This window comes from Bidens hawaiensis, unplaced genomic scaffold (assembly GCF_021521415.1).
Source record: "Bidens hawaiensis isolate Kalapana, Puna unplaced genomic scaffold, B.hawaiensis_p1.1 tig00023056_1, whole genome shotgun sequence".
Taxonomy (NCBI): domain Eukaryota; kingdom Viridiplantae; phylum Streptophyta; class Magnoliopsida; order Asterales; family Asteraceae; genus Bidens; species Bidens hawaiensis.
In genome coordinates this window covers 62,122-75,899 of record NW_027493609.1, presented here as the reverse complement: position 1 = coordinate 75,899, position 13,778 = coordinate 62,122, and the positions used below count along the sequence as shown (strand labels likewise).

Below are 13,778 nucleotides of genomic sequence, written 5' to 3'. Positions count from 1 at the left end.
TCACCTCCAAAGCATATAACGTGGGAAAGTTTTCGGCTGGACACATATTTTGACACCAAGTGTGCTTCCAAAACATAGTTTCGTTTCCACAATCAATTTGCTTATGGGTCGAATTTAGCGGAACAATACCCGACTTATTTAATTTTCTATAATCTTTTGACGTTTTGAATTGGCTTATTTTGTCTAAATAATTGTTTTTCAATTTGGTCACATATTTGTTTGGTTTTTAAAAATTCATAGATTATATTTATTAATATATTTTAAAATAATTTTTTCAACTCGTATATCACACGGGTATATATAACTAGTTCAAATATAAAGGCTTACCTTTGCAACTTAAACCAACATGAGGGTAGTTCATTGCAAATTTAACTTTCTACAATCTATTTATTTATGTACGTATGTCATCTAACATTGACTTCATGTAGTGCTACTTGTTCTTCAGGCCGCCTATAAAATCTCTACAGGTGAATCTAGCAAGTACCAAAACCAAATACAGAATATCCTTTAGAACTAAATAACTACTTCTCACTAAAACACGTAAAAATGACATGTTTCCGCTTGACTTTCATCGTGCTTATGATCACCATTGGCACGGTGAAAGGAAGGCGGCTAGAACTCGAACCTGGTTCAACAGGTTCCATGATCTCAGACGGGATTCATGACGTAAACCCTGAGAACGCGCATGGTTATCTTCGTATGGGTACTTCTAATTCTTCGGTTTCCACAACAATGTTGTATGGCGAGGGGAGGTGCCAGAGCATCTATGGTTTCTTGCCATGTGCGGACACCATGTCCGAAGGGGTGTTCCTAATGATTATGTATACATATATGATTATGTTGGGGGAAGACTGGATACATAAAGGAAGCCAGACTTTATTTTTGTTATTACTCGGAGATGTCGTCTTTGGTGCTAGTGTTTTCCGGGTGCTAATGGCATTGCCTAGAATCGTCTTAGTTATCGGTAAGCTTATTAACTTCATGTTTCTAGATAGACTTAAAAATAAGGACAGGTTTTGAAGGGTCAAGTTATTGTATAAAATAGGAAAAAATTAAAAAGGATAAGAAGATTTTATAGTTACACATAAAAACCCTCAAAATAATATAAAAAATCATAACTTAAAAGTTAGTAAAAAAATGAAAAAAGTCAAAACAGAAAAATATTTCCCCGTCTTCATCGTTCTAAAAAAAACAAAAAAGAAAACAGACACAAAGTTGAAGGAAAAAAGTTATTGTGTCTTTTTATTTATTATTATGTTTTGTATTTATTTTCGTCAATGATTGTGTATTTTTTTCTTGATATTATGTTATATTACTCAACATTGTGTTATATTTTGTTCGGCATTGTGTTATATTTTGCGATTTATTGTTAATGTGTCTTTTTTTAGTTATCATTGTGTTTTTTGTTTATTTTTGTCATTATATTTTTTTTTCAGCATTGTGTCTTTTCGTCGCCTTTTTAACGGTAATGACGAGAGATTCATTTTAGTTTTAATTTTTTTCCTTTTATATATATATATATATATATATATATATATATATATATATATATATTGATTTATTCATTTTTTTCTTATTAATTTTTTAAAATATTTTATATTTTATAAATCATTCTCACACTTCTCGTTACAATAATCTGTTTATATTTTTAATTTTTCCATGTTTTGAAACTTACCTTTTTGCAACTTGACACTTTTAAAGATATTGTGACCTACATTTTTTTTCCTTAAATTTTTGCCAGTGGACTATTTTTCATTTCATTTAATAATTGCTACACTTTATATTTTATAAATCATCTTCCTTAAACTTTTGCCACTAGACTATTTTTTATTTCATTTAATAATTGCTACACTTTATTTTTTATATATCATTTATTAAGACTGAAATTATGTATTAAGTTAATCCATCATTCATATATAAAATACACACTTGATTATAGTGTAGTGTAATTACAAAATACTATAATTATATTATGATATAATTAAATAATTACACTATTTGTATATGTAATCACACTACTTGATTCTCATATCTAGCACGTTAATTCAGTTTGTACGATAACTTTCCCATGTATATCCAATCGCATCTTAGGGCCTTAATCTCTATTATTAATTAGATCGGAAATTCCTATATTAAGAGGTTTATAACAACTTATGTTCTTTACACTAAATGCAATTAGAATTTTCAGTTAAATCTATGTATAAAAAACTCAACGTGATATTAATAACTCTACGTATTGTTAGCATAGTTATTCAAGTTATTTATATGTTTTTTTCATGGTAAGATCTGTTTGTACCAAATACACACACTCCTGTGTGTATGTAAATCTATGTGAATCGAGTTATCTATTTCATGGAATATGTTATTATTCTTTGACGGGCTGAGTAAGCCCAAACCCATGTCGTTGATCTTGAAGCCTAATATAGGCAATGGGAGTTTTTGTGTATGAGATTGAGTATCTTATTAACTAAATGTTATCTTGTTGCAGTGGGAGGCGTAGGTTCTGCAAAATCAGCCGCACAATATCAAGTGGCTTTTGGTTTGAGCATATATGCAGGATCAACCCTCATCACCCTCACCTTTATATGGGGACTTTGCATCATATTAAACAAGGATAAGCTTCGCAAAGAAGAGTCGGTACAAGGAGACGAACAACAACATGATTCATCAAAAAGCTTGCCTCATAAACACATGCTTTCAATTCTAAAAGGTTAGATCATCAATCATACATGATACTTAATTAATTTATATTATTTGTGCGTAAACTGTGGTAAACAACCTATTAAGACAGATTTTTTATTCCAATCTCGGACATCATGCAAAAAATAAACATGAAATGCACTCTACATTGACCCACTTGCTCGACTTCTTTATACTATTGAAGAAACACTAATCGACCCCGGGCAGATTACGGATAATCTGGGGGTTAAGTAATGTTTCCCACGAGGGGTTAGACCAGGCAAAGATGGTTCTTCTGATAACCTGCAAAACAGACACCGTGAGCTCGTCACTGAGAAGGGGGGTACCTCCTTGTGACCACCCTCCGGCGTGAGAATCAGACTAGATTACTCTTGAATATAAGTGTATATTAAGAGATTGCTAGAGAAGATAAGATAATAAAATATCAGATAGTCCCTACCATTCCAAGGTGTTGGAGTATTTATAGCCGAAGGTAGGTTTCCAAGAAGGTACAGCCGGCTGAATAGTATTCCTGTTCTACCAACAGTGGGCTACACACAAGCCATGCTGGTTGGTGGATAGGCTGCGGCCGATAGTGACAAGGCCGGCTGTATACTGTTCCTTTACTGCCGGCTATGCACTGTTCCACCAACTGTAGGCTACGCACGTCCCACAGTGAGGGTTGGTGAGTAGGCAGCGGCTAATAGTGACAAACAGTACTAGAGGGTGCTCCTCCTCGTACTGTTGTCGGTGAGTTGTCACCCTGTGATTGGTTCATGGGCTGTTTTGGTCAGATCGTCTATTTTGTCCATACCTTGGCAGGTATAGTACAAAAGATCTTCCAGAAGCATACGGACTGGCTCATTTGGGCGGGAGTATTCCCGCCTTGCTCATTCCTTCAGGTGACATTACTGAAGTATCAAGAGTTAGTGCCTTGTGCGTGTAGCCTTGCTATTAGTGCGGGTAGCCTTCCCTGATGGCTTGTATCCGCAGCTGCGGGAACAAGCGGGGTACTTCACCATTGGGAGGCTTTCCCTGCGGGAACAGCTGGCGTACTGCGCCTAAGGACGTCACGTCTCTGAGCATGGTGGGTCCTGCGGATCCAGTTGGTTTCTGCGCAGACGTCTCTCTTCAAGGTGAGTCCTGCGGGTCCAACTGGGCTCTGCTGGGACCTACCTCTTCAACTATAATAATAATAATAATAATAATAATAATAATAATAATAATAATAAAAACCACTAAAAACAAAAGGTACTGTTTTCCTTGGTGACCACTCCATATCGAAGAAAACGACTAACGAAAAACAGTACATTTTGTTATGCGAGGGGCTTTTACTAAATCAACTAGCAACTCATCTTGCTAGTTTCTAGTGGCTAATTCTTGATCTTTCTCCCACACCTCTGACACTAATTGTTGGAAATCAGGCCGAGAACAAACACGCAACACACTTCTTATAACACTCAACACACATGATGTTAAGAAACTTGCCTCACTCCTTTTTATTATGACAAAACTAAAACAAAGCCACTAAAAAAACCAAAAATAAATTACTCATTCTCCCCAAGTCTTCGATTTCCTCGAGTCGTGTCATTGTTGACTTGATCCAAATTAAGACAACACCCAAAACTTCAAGTGGCCAATTCTGTGATCCAATCAATCGCAGATAGTCAAAACTAATTTACGATCACAAAAAGCATGTGGCTAACTCAAAAAACTATGTGGGGTTAAAACATGCAACCTCTCACAAATGTGTGGATAAGGTTTGCTTTTTTAAAATCTACGGACAAAACTTAGGATAATTTATGAAATCTTCTATTTAGTTATATATTTTCAATTGCAACATGGATTCAAATTTAAATTTACTATTTTTTTTCCTACTTTTTAAATCTTACCAAATAAGTGAACGCGACAAAATTTAATTCTATATACATTTTACACAAACTTACGACGGGTTACCACCAAATTGAAAAGGTCGCAAACTTTGCAACCATTTGACAAAGTTAAAATTTGAGTGTAATTTTTTTCCACAAATTTTTTGCCACTTTTAAGTTTTAATTTGATAGTGTTTCTGTTAATTGATTGAACATGTGTGACCGCTAATTTTGCGACTATTATATTACCACTCGTTTTTTATATTCTAGAATACGTATTTGCATAATGGTGATTTATAGATACACTTTGATCCTTGTGTGGCAGATGATGGTGTAAAACTTGACGACAAGACAGGGGAAATGGTCATAACCATGCTTCTATCATTGGTTCCATTCACAACCATTGGACTAGTAGCTTTAATCAAAAGTCCGACCATGATTTTACTATCTCTCGTAGTATCATTGTATCACTAGCCATATACTTTGCTTATCAGGTACCTACAAAAACCGCCATATGTTTTTTTTCATAACAGTACGTGTAAGAGTATTCACGTCTCACACTCTGCATAATTTTAATCTCTAGATGAAGATAAATTAGTTTTTTCACTTATATAGGGGTAATGATCCATCATTCTATACAATTGCTTGAATGTGTAAGAACATGAAAAAAATATATATATGTGTTGGGGAGTAAGATAAAAAATATAGAGAATGAGATGTGAAGATGTTTTTAAAATGTAAACAAAATTTAGAGAATTAGTTAAAATATATAAACAGAGATGAAGAATAAGATATGAATGTCGTAATGTATATTATTAATATTTATCAATCGAATCATTGTTTATAATTTCTGGATTTTTTGGCGCTAGATTTGGAATCCATGTGTTCAAGCCAGGAGTTTAGCATACTTGAAGGAAGAAAAATTGCAAATTCGATTCTTTTATCATATCCAGAAGCTTGCCAATGATAAACTTGTTGACGAGAATGGAAAAACTAACACTGAATCATTAAAGCGGCATTAACAATTTCTTTGGATTATTTTATTTTCTATCTTTTATATCTAAAGTCACTTGTGCATGCCAAGAGTGACTTTGTTGATAATATTTTTGCCAACGACGGCATCTTAACCGCTGACACATTTGCTTTCCAAATTTGAAGCGTGCAATTCATTTAAAGTCACTTTTGGGAAGTGGGACTTATTAGGGTTTTAAATTAAAAAACCTATTTTCTTCAATAATAATAATAATAATAATAATAATAATGTGAATACAATTCCGCAGTGTTTTTTATGGAGCAGACGAAGATTACGACAGGCGCATAACACATGCTGAACTTGAAAATTTGATTAAAAAATTCGACTTAGAGAAAGATAATATCTCTGATGACTATGCTAAAACGGAAATTACAAGACAGTTCGATGATGATAGTAGCGGAAGGATCAACCGAGAAGAGTTCATAAGGGGATGCACTAAGTGGCTGGAAAAATGGAAGGAGGACAACAATTCATTTAATAATTCCCATTTTAAAAATCTTTGGCAACAAGTATGAGACACTGTTTGGTAATCTGGTATGAGATTGAGATTAACAATATTCAATTTTTAAACTAATACCATTTTATAAACAGGTTGATGAAATAGAAAATCTCAACAAACGTGAAATAGAGAAAATCATGTCAAGAATCTTGTCACACTGGATTGGAAAACATGAACTAGTGAAAGAAAACGAAGAAGATGACAAACAAAAGATAAAAGAGTAACTACTATATATTTTCAATTCCCTTTTCAAGCATGTTAAAAGTTGGATGATTGATGTTTCTTGTTCTTTATATAGGTTATTAATTTCGCCATACTTCCCAAATGGTGACGACATAATAGATCAAGACGACTTACAAAATTTCATTGCGGGTATTGATTTTGGAGCGTCAATGGATCAAAAGACAATCTTTAAAAAAATAGAAAGAGACTTTCACCAAAATGGCAATCATAAAATCATGAGGAAAGATGAATTTGTAAATTGGTTCAGTTATTGGATTGATAAGGCAATTAATTATTATCCTACCATCAAAGATCCAAGACAAGCGATAACAAAATTTGATGAAGTAAGTTAAACAATCTAAACTTGGTATATAGTTGGATTTTTTTTTTTTTTGAGATGCCTATGATAGCTAAAATCTTTTATATGGGATTTGAAAAATGGGTTAGTCGCTATTTAATTAGATAGTGTCTTTAACTTCTTGAAATTAGTAAGCTCACAGTTCATTTTTATAATTCGCATTATAAAAATCGTTGGCCACAAGTATGAGACACAATTATATAATCTGGCATGAGAATGAGATTAACTATATTTAGTTTTTAAACTAATTCTATTTTATAAAGAGGCTGATGAAAAAGAAATCCTAAACAGATGTGAAATAGAGAAAATCATGTCAAGAATCTTGAAGCACGGGATTGGAAAACATGAACTAGTGAAAGAAAACGGAGAAGCTGACAAACAAAAGATAAAAGAGTAACTATTGTCTCGATCAATATTTTTGATTCCTTTTTCGAGCATGTTAAAAGTTGGATGATTTATGTTTCTTGCTCTTTATACAGATTATTTTCGCCATACTTCAAAATTAATGACAACGTGATACATCAAGGAGAGTTACAAAATTTCATTGCGAGTGTTGATTTTAGAGTACTGTGTTTGGATAATAAGACAATCTTGAAAAATATAGTAAGCGACTTTCACCAAAATAGCAATCATGAAACCATGAGGAAAGACGAATTTGTAAATTGGTTCAGTAAGTGGATTGATAAGGCAATTAAACATGATCCTAACATCAAAGATCCAATACAAGCAATAACAAAATTTGATGAGGTAAGTTTTACAATTTAAACTTGGTAGTATATGGTCGGATTTTTGTAGTAGAGATTGTTTTGAAAAACCTATGATAACTAAAATCTTTTGTATGGGATTTGAAAAATGGTTCAGTGGCTATTTAATTAGATAATGTCTTTAACTTCTTGAAATTAGTAATCTCAACAGTTACATATAATAATTCCCATTATAAAAATCATTGGCCATGAGACACAATTTTATAATCTGGTATGAGATTTTAGCTTTTAGACTAATTCCATTTCATAAACAGGTTAATAAAATAGAAATCCCAAACAAATGTGAAATAGAGGAAATCATGTCAAGAATCTTGAAACACGGGATTGAAAAACACGAACTAGTGAATGAAAACGGAGAAGCTGACAAACAAAAGATAAAAGAGTAACTACTATCTCGATCAATATTTTCAGTCCCCTTATTGAGCATGTTAAAAGTTGGACGATATATGTTTGTTGTTCTTTATACAGGTTATTTTCGCCATACTTCCAAATTAATGACAGCGTAGTACATCAAGACGAGTTACAAAATTTCATTGCAAGTGTTGATTTTGGAGCGTCATGGGATCATGAGAAAATCTTTAAAAATATAAAAAGAGACTATCACAAAAATGGCAATCATAAAACTATGGAGAAAGATGAATTTGTAAATTGGTTCTATAACTGGATTGATAAGGCAATGAAACATGATCCTAGCATCAAAGATCCAAAAGAAGCGATAGAAAACTTTGATAAGGTAAGTTAAACGATCTAACTTAGTATATAATTGGATTTTTTTTCTAAAACAACCATTCTGATTAAAGAAAACATATAATCTTGATTTCAATCTTTCTTTCAAAGTGATTCACCTTTCTACAACTTTAATACAGAATTCATGGGCGAAAATCAACACGCCAATTTACATGTTGATACCTTTAGGAAGCATTGTGTATCTTGTGTCTGGTATCGCAGTCATGTTGATGATTTCAGGGGCATTCATGCAAAGTATCCAACAGTTCTCAAACGCAGCCAACATACCTTTACACTTGACTTCATTTGTTGTGATCCCCTTTGTCATGAATGCTAGAATGGCAGTCACATCATTCCTCCGTGTAGGACCACGTGTCTCAAAGAATGCTTCTTTAATATTTTCCGAGGTAGGTTTGTACATTTTATCAAACAAAACTTCAAGAGGGTGTGCGGTGGTAGGCACGTGATTCTCTCTCGCACTTCTTTTCTGCTTTAACCCTCTTGAAGAACACATATCCAGCGAAAGCTGTGTTTTATCCAATCTCATTAGTTAGCAGAGTACTAGTGGAGTCTAGAAGTTTTTTAGTAACAAGTTCCCATAAAAAAAAAATAAAGAAAAATGAGTTAACCAATATGTATGACCGTAGTTGGTTCATTATATGCAGCTTTACAATGGATTGGTGATGAATAACCTTCTGGGATTGTTCACATTGCTCGCTATTGTGTATTTGAAGGGTTTATCTTGGACCTATTCGAAAGAGGTGATAACCATCATGCTACCTTGCGCAGTCGTTGGCTTGTTTGCTTTAAGGCGTAAAGCATACCCTCTTTGGGCCTCCATCCTTGCGATTCTTCTATACCCAATCTACGGATACCTTTATTATGTTTTGGGATCTTAGAAGTATTTTGTTGGTAAATGCCAAAGTTAATGCCTTGTTTTATTTGAAGTAATATGAATAAACTGTTTACTATTTAGTCTTCAAAATTTGTAATTCTAAAAATGTTTCTAGAAACCCATTGTATACAGTGGCAGACCCAGGATTTTTTTTCAATGGGGTCCCAATTTTTTCGGTTTACAAAATTTTTCGGGTCGGTCGTTATTCGGGTCGGGTCGAGGCGAGGAACATAATAAAACACGGAACTATGGTGTCATTGGAAACGAGTAAGTAGAAAGAATCTAAATTAGAAACTAGATGAAACATACACTTTTAATTCATACCCGAAAAACATGAACGTAATCTATATATATGATCTTACATAATTGACCAAAACATGAAAAATAACTCTAACACAAATAAATGATTAATTATAATATACATACACAAGGTAAATAATAAAAGAATATACAAAATCCATGTTAACATTATATATGTTGCATGGTGATAATGACTATATGAGAGAAATTAACAAAAAGCACAAATACCCTAACTGAATAACTAAGACTAGGATATTAAAAAAACAACAAAAAAGGAGTATGGTGGGGCTTGAACCTACAACCTCTCACTAGTAAAACAAGGGACTTTCCACTATACCAGTTCAATCCTAATAGTATGGGTTCCAAGTATTAATTTTTATGGGGTCCTTACAAAATTTAATATACCGTCTCTAAGTAATTTTTAAAAAACATCGGTGTCCCGGGACCCCGATCGGACCTATGTGGGTCCGCCCCTGTGGAGCTACCTAAAGTATAGAATAGGGTGCAAAACCTTTTATGCATATTTTGCAAAATCTTGTACATGTTGCCATATATAAGAATTCTATTATAAGATACATATTGTGCGCTCTTTGTCCTGCCTATAAGTTAGGATGTCAAATTAGAATAAGTTAGTTTTAGGTCTGTATTTTTCTTTGTTTATTTTTCTTTTTGAACCATGTTACAATTTACAAGTATTTCACCCAATTAATTGAGCTATCACAACTTATTCTTGTCCAATTTACAAGTATTTCACCTAACACTTGTTATGGAGCTATCACAACTCATTCTTGTCCAATTTTTATATGTTATCATCACTTCATCTTTCTTCTCATAATGAAAATAGATTCTATAAAATCGTGTAGCTCATTAACATATGTAAAGCATGTATAAAGAAAAAATATGCCAAAATCCTAATCAACCTATTAGGTATGAAGATCCATTCACGAGTTGGGCTTCGTTTATTGAAGACCAAAAGATTATTATGGGTCGGTTCTTATTTTTTATTTTATTTAAGCCTGTTTGATTTTGTAAGGCCCCGTTACCGGTAGCCCTACTTTTGTGTTGGATTTACTCATAAACACAGTTCTAAATATCAGAGTTAATTAAAACTTTACGCGGAATATAAAACTTCAACCATAACATTACAATAATAAACCATAACTTGTCTTAAAACATTCTTGTCTTTCAAATTTAAACAATAAGTATAAAACATCATCAGTCTTCAGATGCCAGACTCTTATTCTTCTGCTGTAACAACTCGGGTTTTCAAACTTATACTTTTATCCGACACGGTTCAATGTTCGGATTATTTTATTAAATATTTTGCATTTATCAAGTTTAAATTTGTTTAATTATTAATAAATTATTAACTTATTATTTAATAATTAAGTTTTATTGTTCTTACACTTTTAACCCAAAGTATATGTTTTAAATCCTTTTGTATCCAACTTCAAACTTTAGGGTCCAATCTGTAAACATATTATAACCCATATTTTAAACTGGATATTCGTTTACCAAACCCGAATCCATTTTCAGTTTTCTTGTACCCGAATTACAATTGGCTTGCTTGAACCATAATTTTCGCTATAAACGTGTTGTTTGATCTCGTAAATATTTTGTTTATGGTATGTTCGGCCTAGCCGACGTTCTAATTGCGTCATATAGATCAATTTTGATTCGTATTGCCTTATTCTTTGACTAACATCACCTCGTTAATCAATATACGTATAAACGAACGTGATATTTCAATTAAACGTACATCCACTTTCCCCAAGCCATCGCCAACCTTTACCCTATAAATAATTAGATTAATTTTGTGGTTTACTCGTCCATTCTTAACCTTTAGCCGCCGCCACTGTTCGGTTCAATTAGCTTATCTCCCGTCGTCGTTTGAGGTAAATGATTAGTGTGTTTTGATCGTGTTATCTTATAGATCAAAAGCCCTATGCTTAATTTGGTTAATTGTTACGGAATTAATCAATTCGATTTCTAGGGTTTATGTAGTCAATTGTGAATGAACAGCTGTTGTATATTAATTTTTGAAACAGTTCTTAGCTCAGTTGGTAACGCACGTTTGTTAAAGGGGCAGGGGTCGCAGGTTCGACCCCCTGCACCCGTTTTTTTTGGAAAAAATCTTTAATGTTATTCTTTTTAAGTAAAATTATAATTATATTAATAATAATAACAAGTAAATAATATTATATTAAATAAAACTATTTTATTTAAAAACCGACTTTATAATACTTGTTTTTCTCATGTTTTGTTCGTGTATATACATATATACATATAAATATATAATAACTTAAAATTTAATATGTTGATGTATATAAAAATCAAGTAAACTATATATAAATATGTTTATGAAACTAAAAATAATATTTTCCAATATATGATTTATTAATTTAACTAGTTATTTTATATAATAAATCTTTATGTATAATAGTATATTATTAATGGTTATCGAGTTGTTATAATCGATCTTATACTTTACTTAGCGTATCCATATTTCTCTTTTCCTTATTAGGATTTATCGTCAACGTGTGATTTCCGCATATCATCATTCTTAATATTCTCATTGACTTTGTTCGTCTATCGAGGTGAGTACCACATTCCCCTATTTTACTTGTTTTCTCACATTTTGGGGACATATGCGTAAATATATTTCTCATATATACTTATACTCAAAACTGCAACTTTGTCTTATGTGTTAACAACTTATACCTTACTTGTTTATGTGCTTATTTGCTTTGTATGATTTCGCATTCGGAGAGGTCCAACATAATCTCAGTCTAGTATGATCATACGCCAGTTGTTATAGCTTTGTGCTTCTCGACATCTCAGTTATACTTGCTCATTTGGTTATTTTGTTATTCTCATATGACTTGTCGCAAATACATATTTTTATTTATACGTTGAACTGGTGTGTTGCTCACTCAACCTTGTGTTGACAAAACTATATTATTTTCAACGCATATGCAGGTTATCGTTTGATGTGAAGTACAAGATCACTTAAGGATTTATGCTAGAAGAAAAACTTAATAATATATATTGTTATTGATTGATATATGTATTTGTGTATTTGAATTTTGTATGGATAATTGTTATTTGGAAATTTATTTAATAGATATCGATACTTTTAATAATGCATGATAGTAACCTTGAGAGCTGTGACAATCAGTTCGCGCCCCGACATTTCCGCCGTAGGTTGGGGTGTGGCATCTGCCATGTGTCCCAGCTCAAGCCAGCTGTCTCATTCTACTCACCTGCGTGCATACTAAAAGTCAGCTACGCTGAGTGAGTTCTAGTTAATCACATATCATGCAATATGTATACTTTCCTTCAATTATGCATCCGAAGATACATAATATTTACTTACTAATTTACTTTCATTACATAGCTTCATACATACATACATACTTTATTACTTTCATACTATATAGTTACTGTCCATTCTATCTCAGATAATATTAGGGTCTGATCCCTTCCTTTTCTATCTCAGATATAATTAGGGTTTGATCCCTCTTTCCTTTGTCTATCTCAGATATTATTAGGGTCTGATCCCTTTCTTGTCTATCTCAGATATTATTAGGTTCTGATCCCTCTTTACTTCTTTATCTCAGATATTATTAGGGTCTGATCCATTTCTTCTCTGTCTCAGATATTATTAGGGTCTGATCCCTTACTTCTTCATCTTCGTTCATTCTGCCTTTACATACCCGTAACATACATATACATTCCTTACTCATTCATACATATTCATATGTTGTACATATATCTATCATACACATTCATATATCATATACATACCTCCCTTGTCAATACGTGCAATATCCGAAGATCGTTCACGTACCGACAAGCTTTCGTTCACATTCAAGATATGCATAATTAACATATAAATCATACATGACATACACTTACCATTTAAGGTAAGTGTATTAACTATCACATCGAGTATGCACACAGCCCCGAAAACATAACAAGAAAGTGGGGCTAGAAACTCACCTGAATGCGGTTACGTTCACCTTTAATGGTAATCCCTTTCATTAGCTGTGCACGACTAACTGTATAACAATTACACATATCAATTACTATCACTTCCATATCGTCTTTCTAGTTTAATTATTACCCTCAACAAACGGGGGTTCGGGGGCGGCAGCCCCTAGCAGGGTCCAAGGGGCAGAAACCCTGGCTGGGGTCGAGCTGCCAGGTCAGCTTGGAAAATTTTATTTCCATTAACTGTCTTAACACATTTTCCATTAGAATTTTAAATAATTTTCTAAATTGCTAACTCATTTGCTATGACGAATTAAGCCCGATTCGTTAACTAATCACTGTCTAATTCGTTATCTGCTTCGTTTTCCGGATTCGTTAGCTTAATTCGTTATTCTGATTCGTCATCTGGTTCGTCATTCCATTTCGTTATCGGAACTT

At 33.0% G+C, this 13,778-nt stretch overlaps 1 pseudogene across 1 annotated transcript; it reads left to right on the top strand.

Moving 5' to 3' along the window:
- Positions 1-442: 442 nt before the first annotated feature.
- LOC143566864 (sodium/calcium exchanger NCL-like) lies at positions 443-9,120 on the top strand (annotated as a pseudogene). The gene is made up of 11 exons (XR_013141300.1): positions 443-964; positions 2,489-2,710; positions 4,876-5,044; positions 5,420-5,565; positions 5,831-6,104; positions 6,928-7,055; positions 7,142-7,409; positions 7,681-7,808; positions 7,895-8,159; positions 8,293-8,559; positions 8,818-9,120. The product of XR_013141300.1 is annotated as a sodium/calcium exchanger NCL-like (transcript).
- Positions 9,121-13,778: the final 4,658 nt, after the last annotated feature.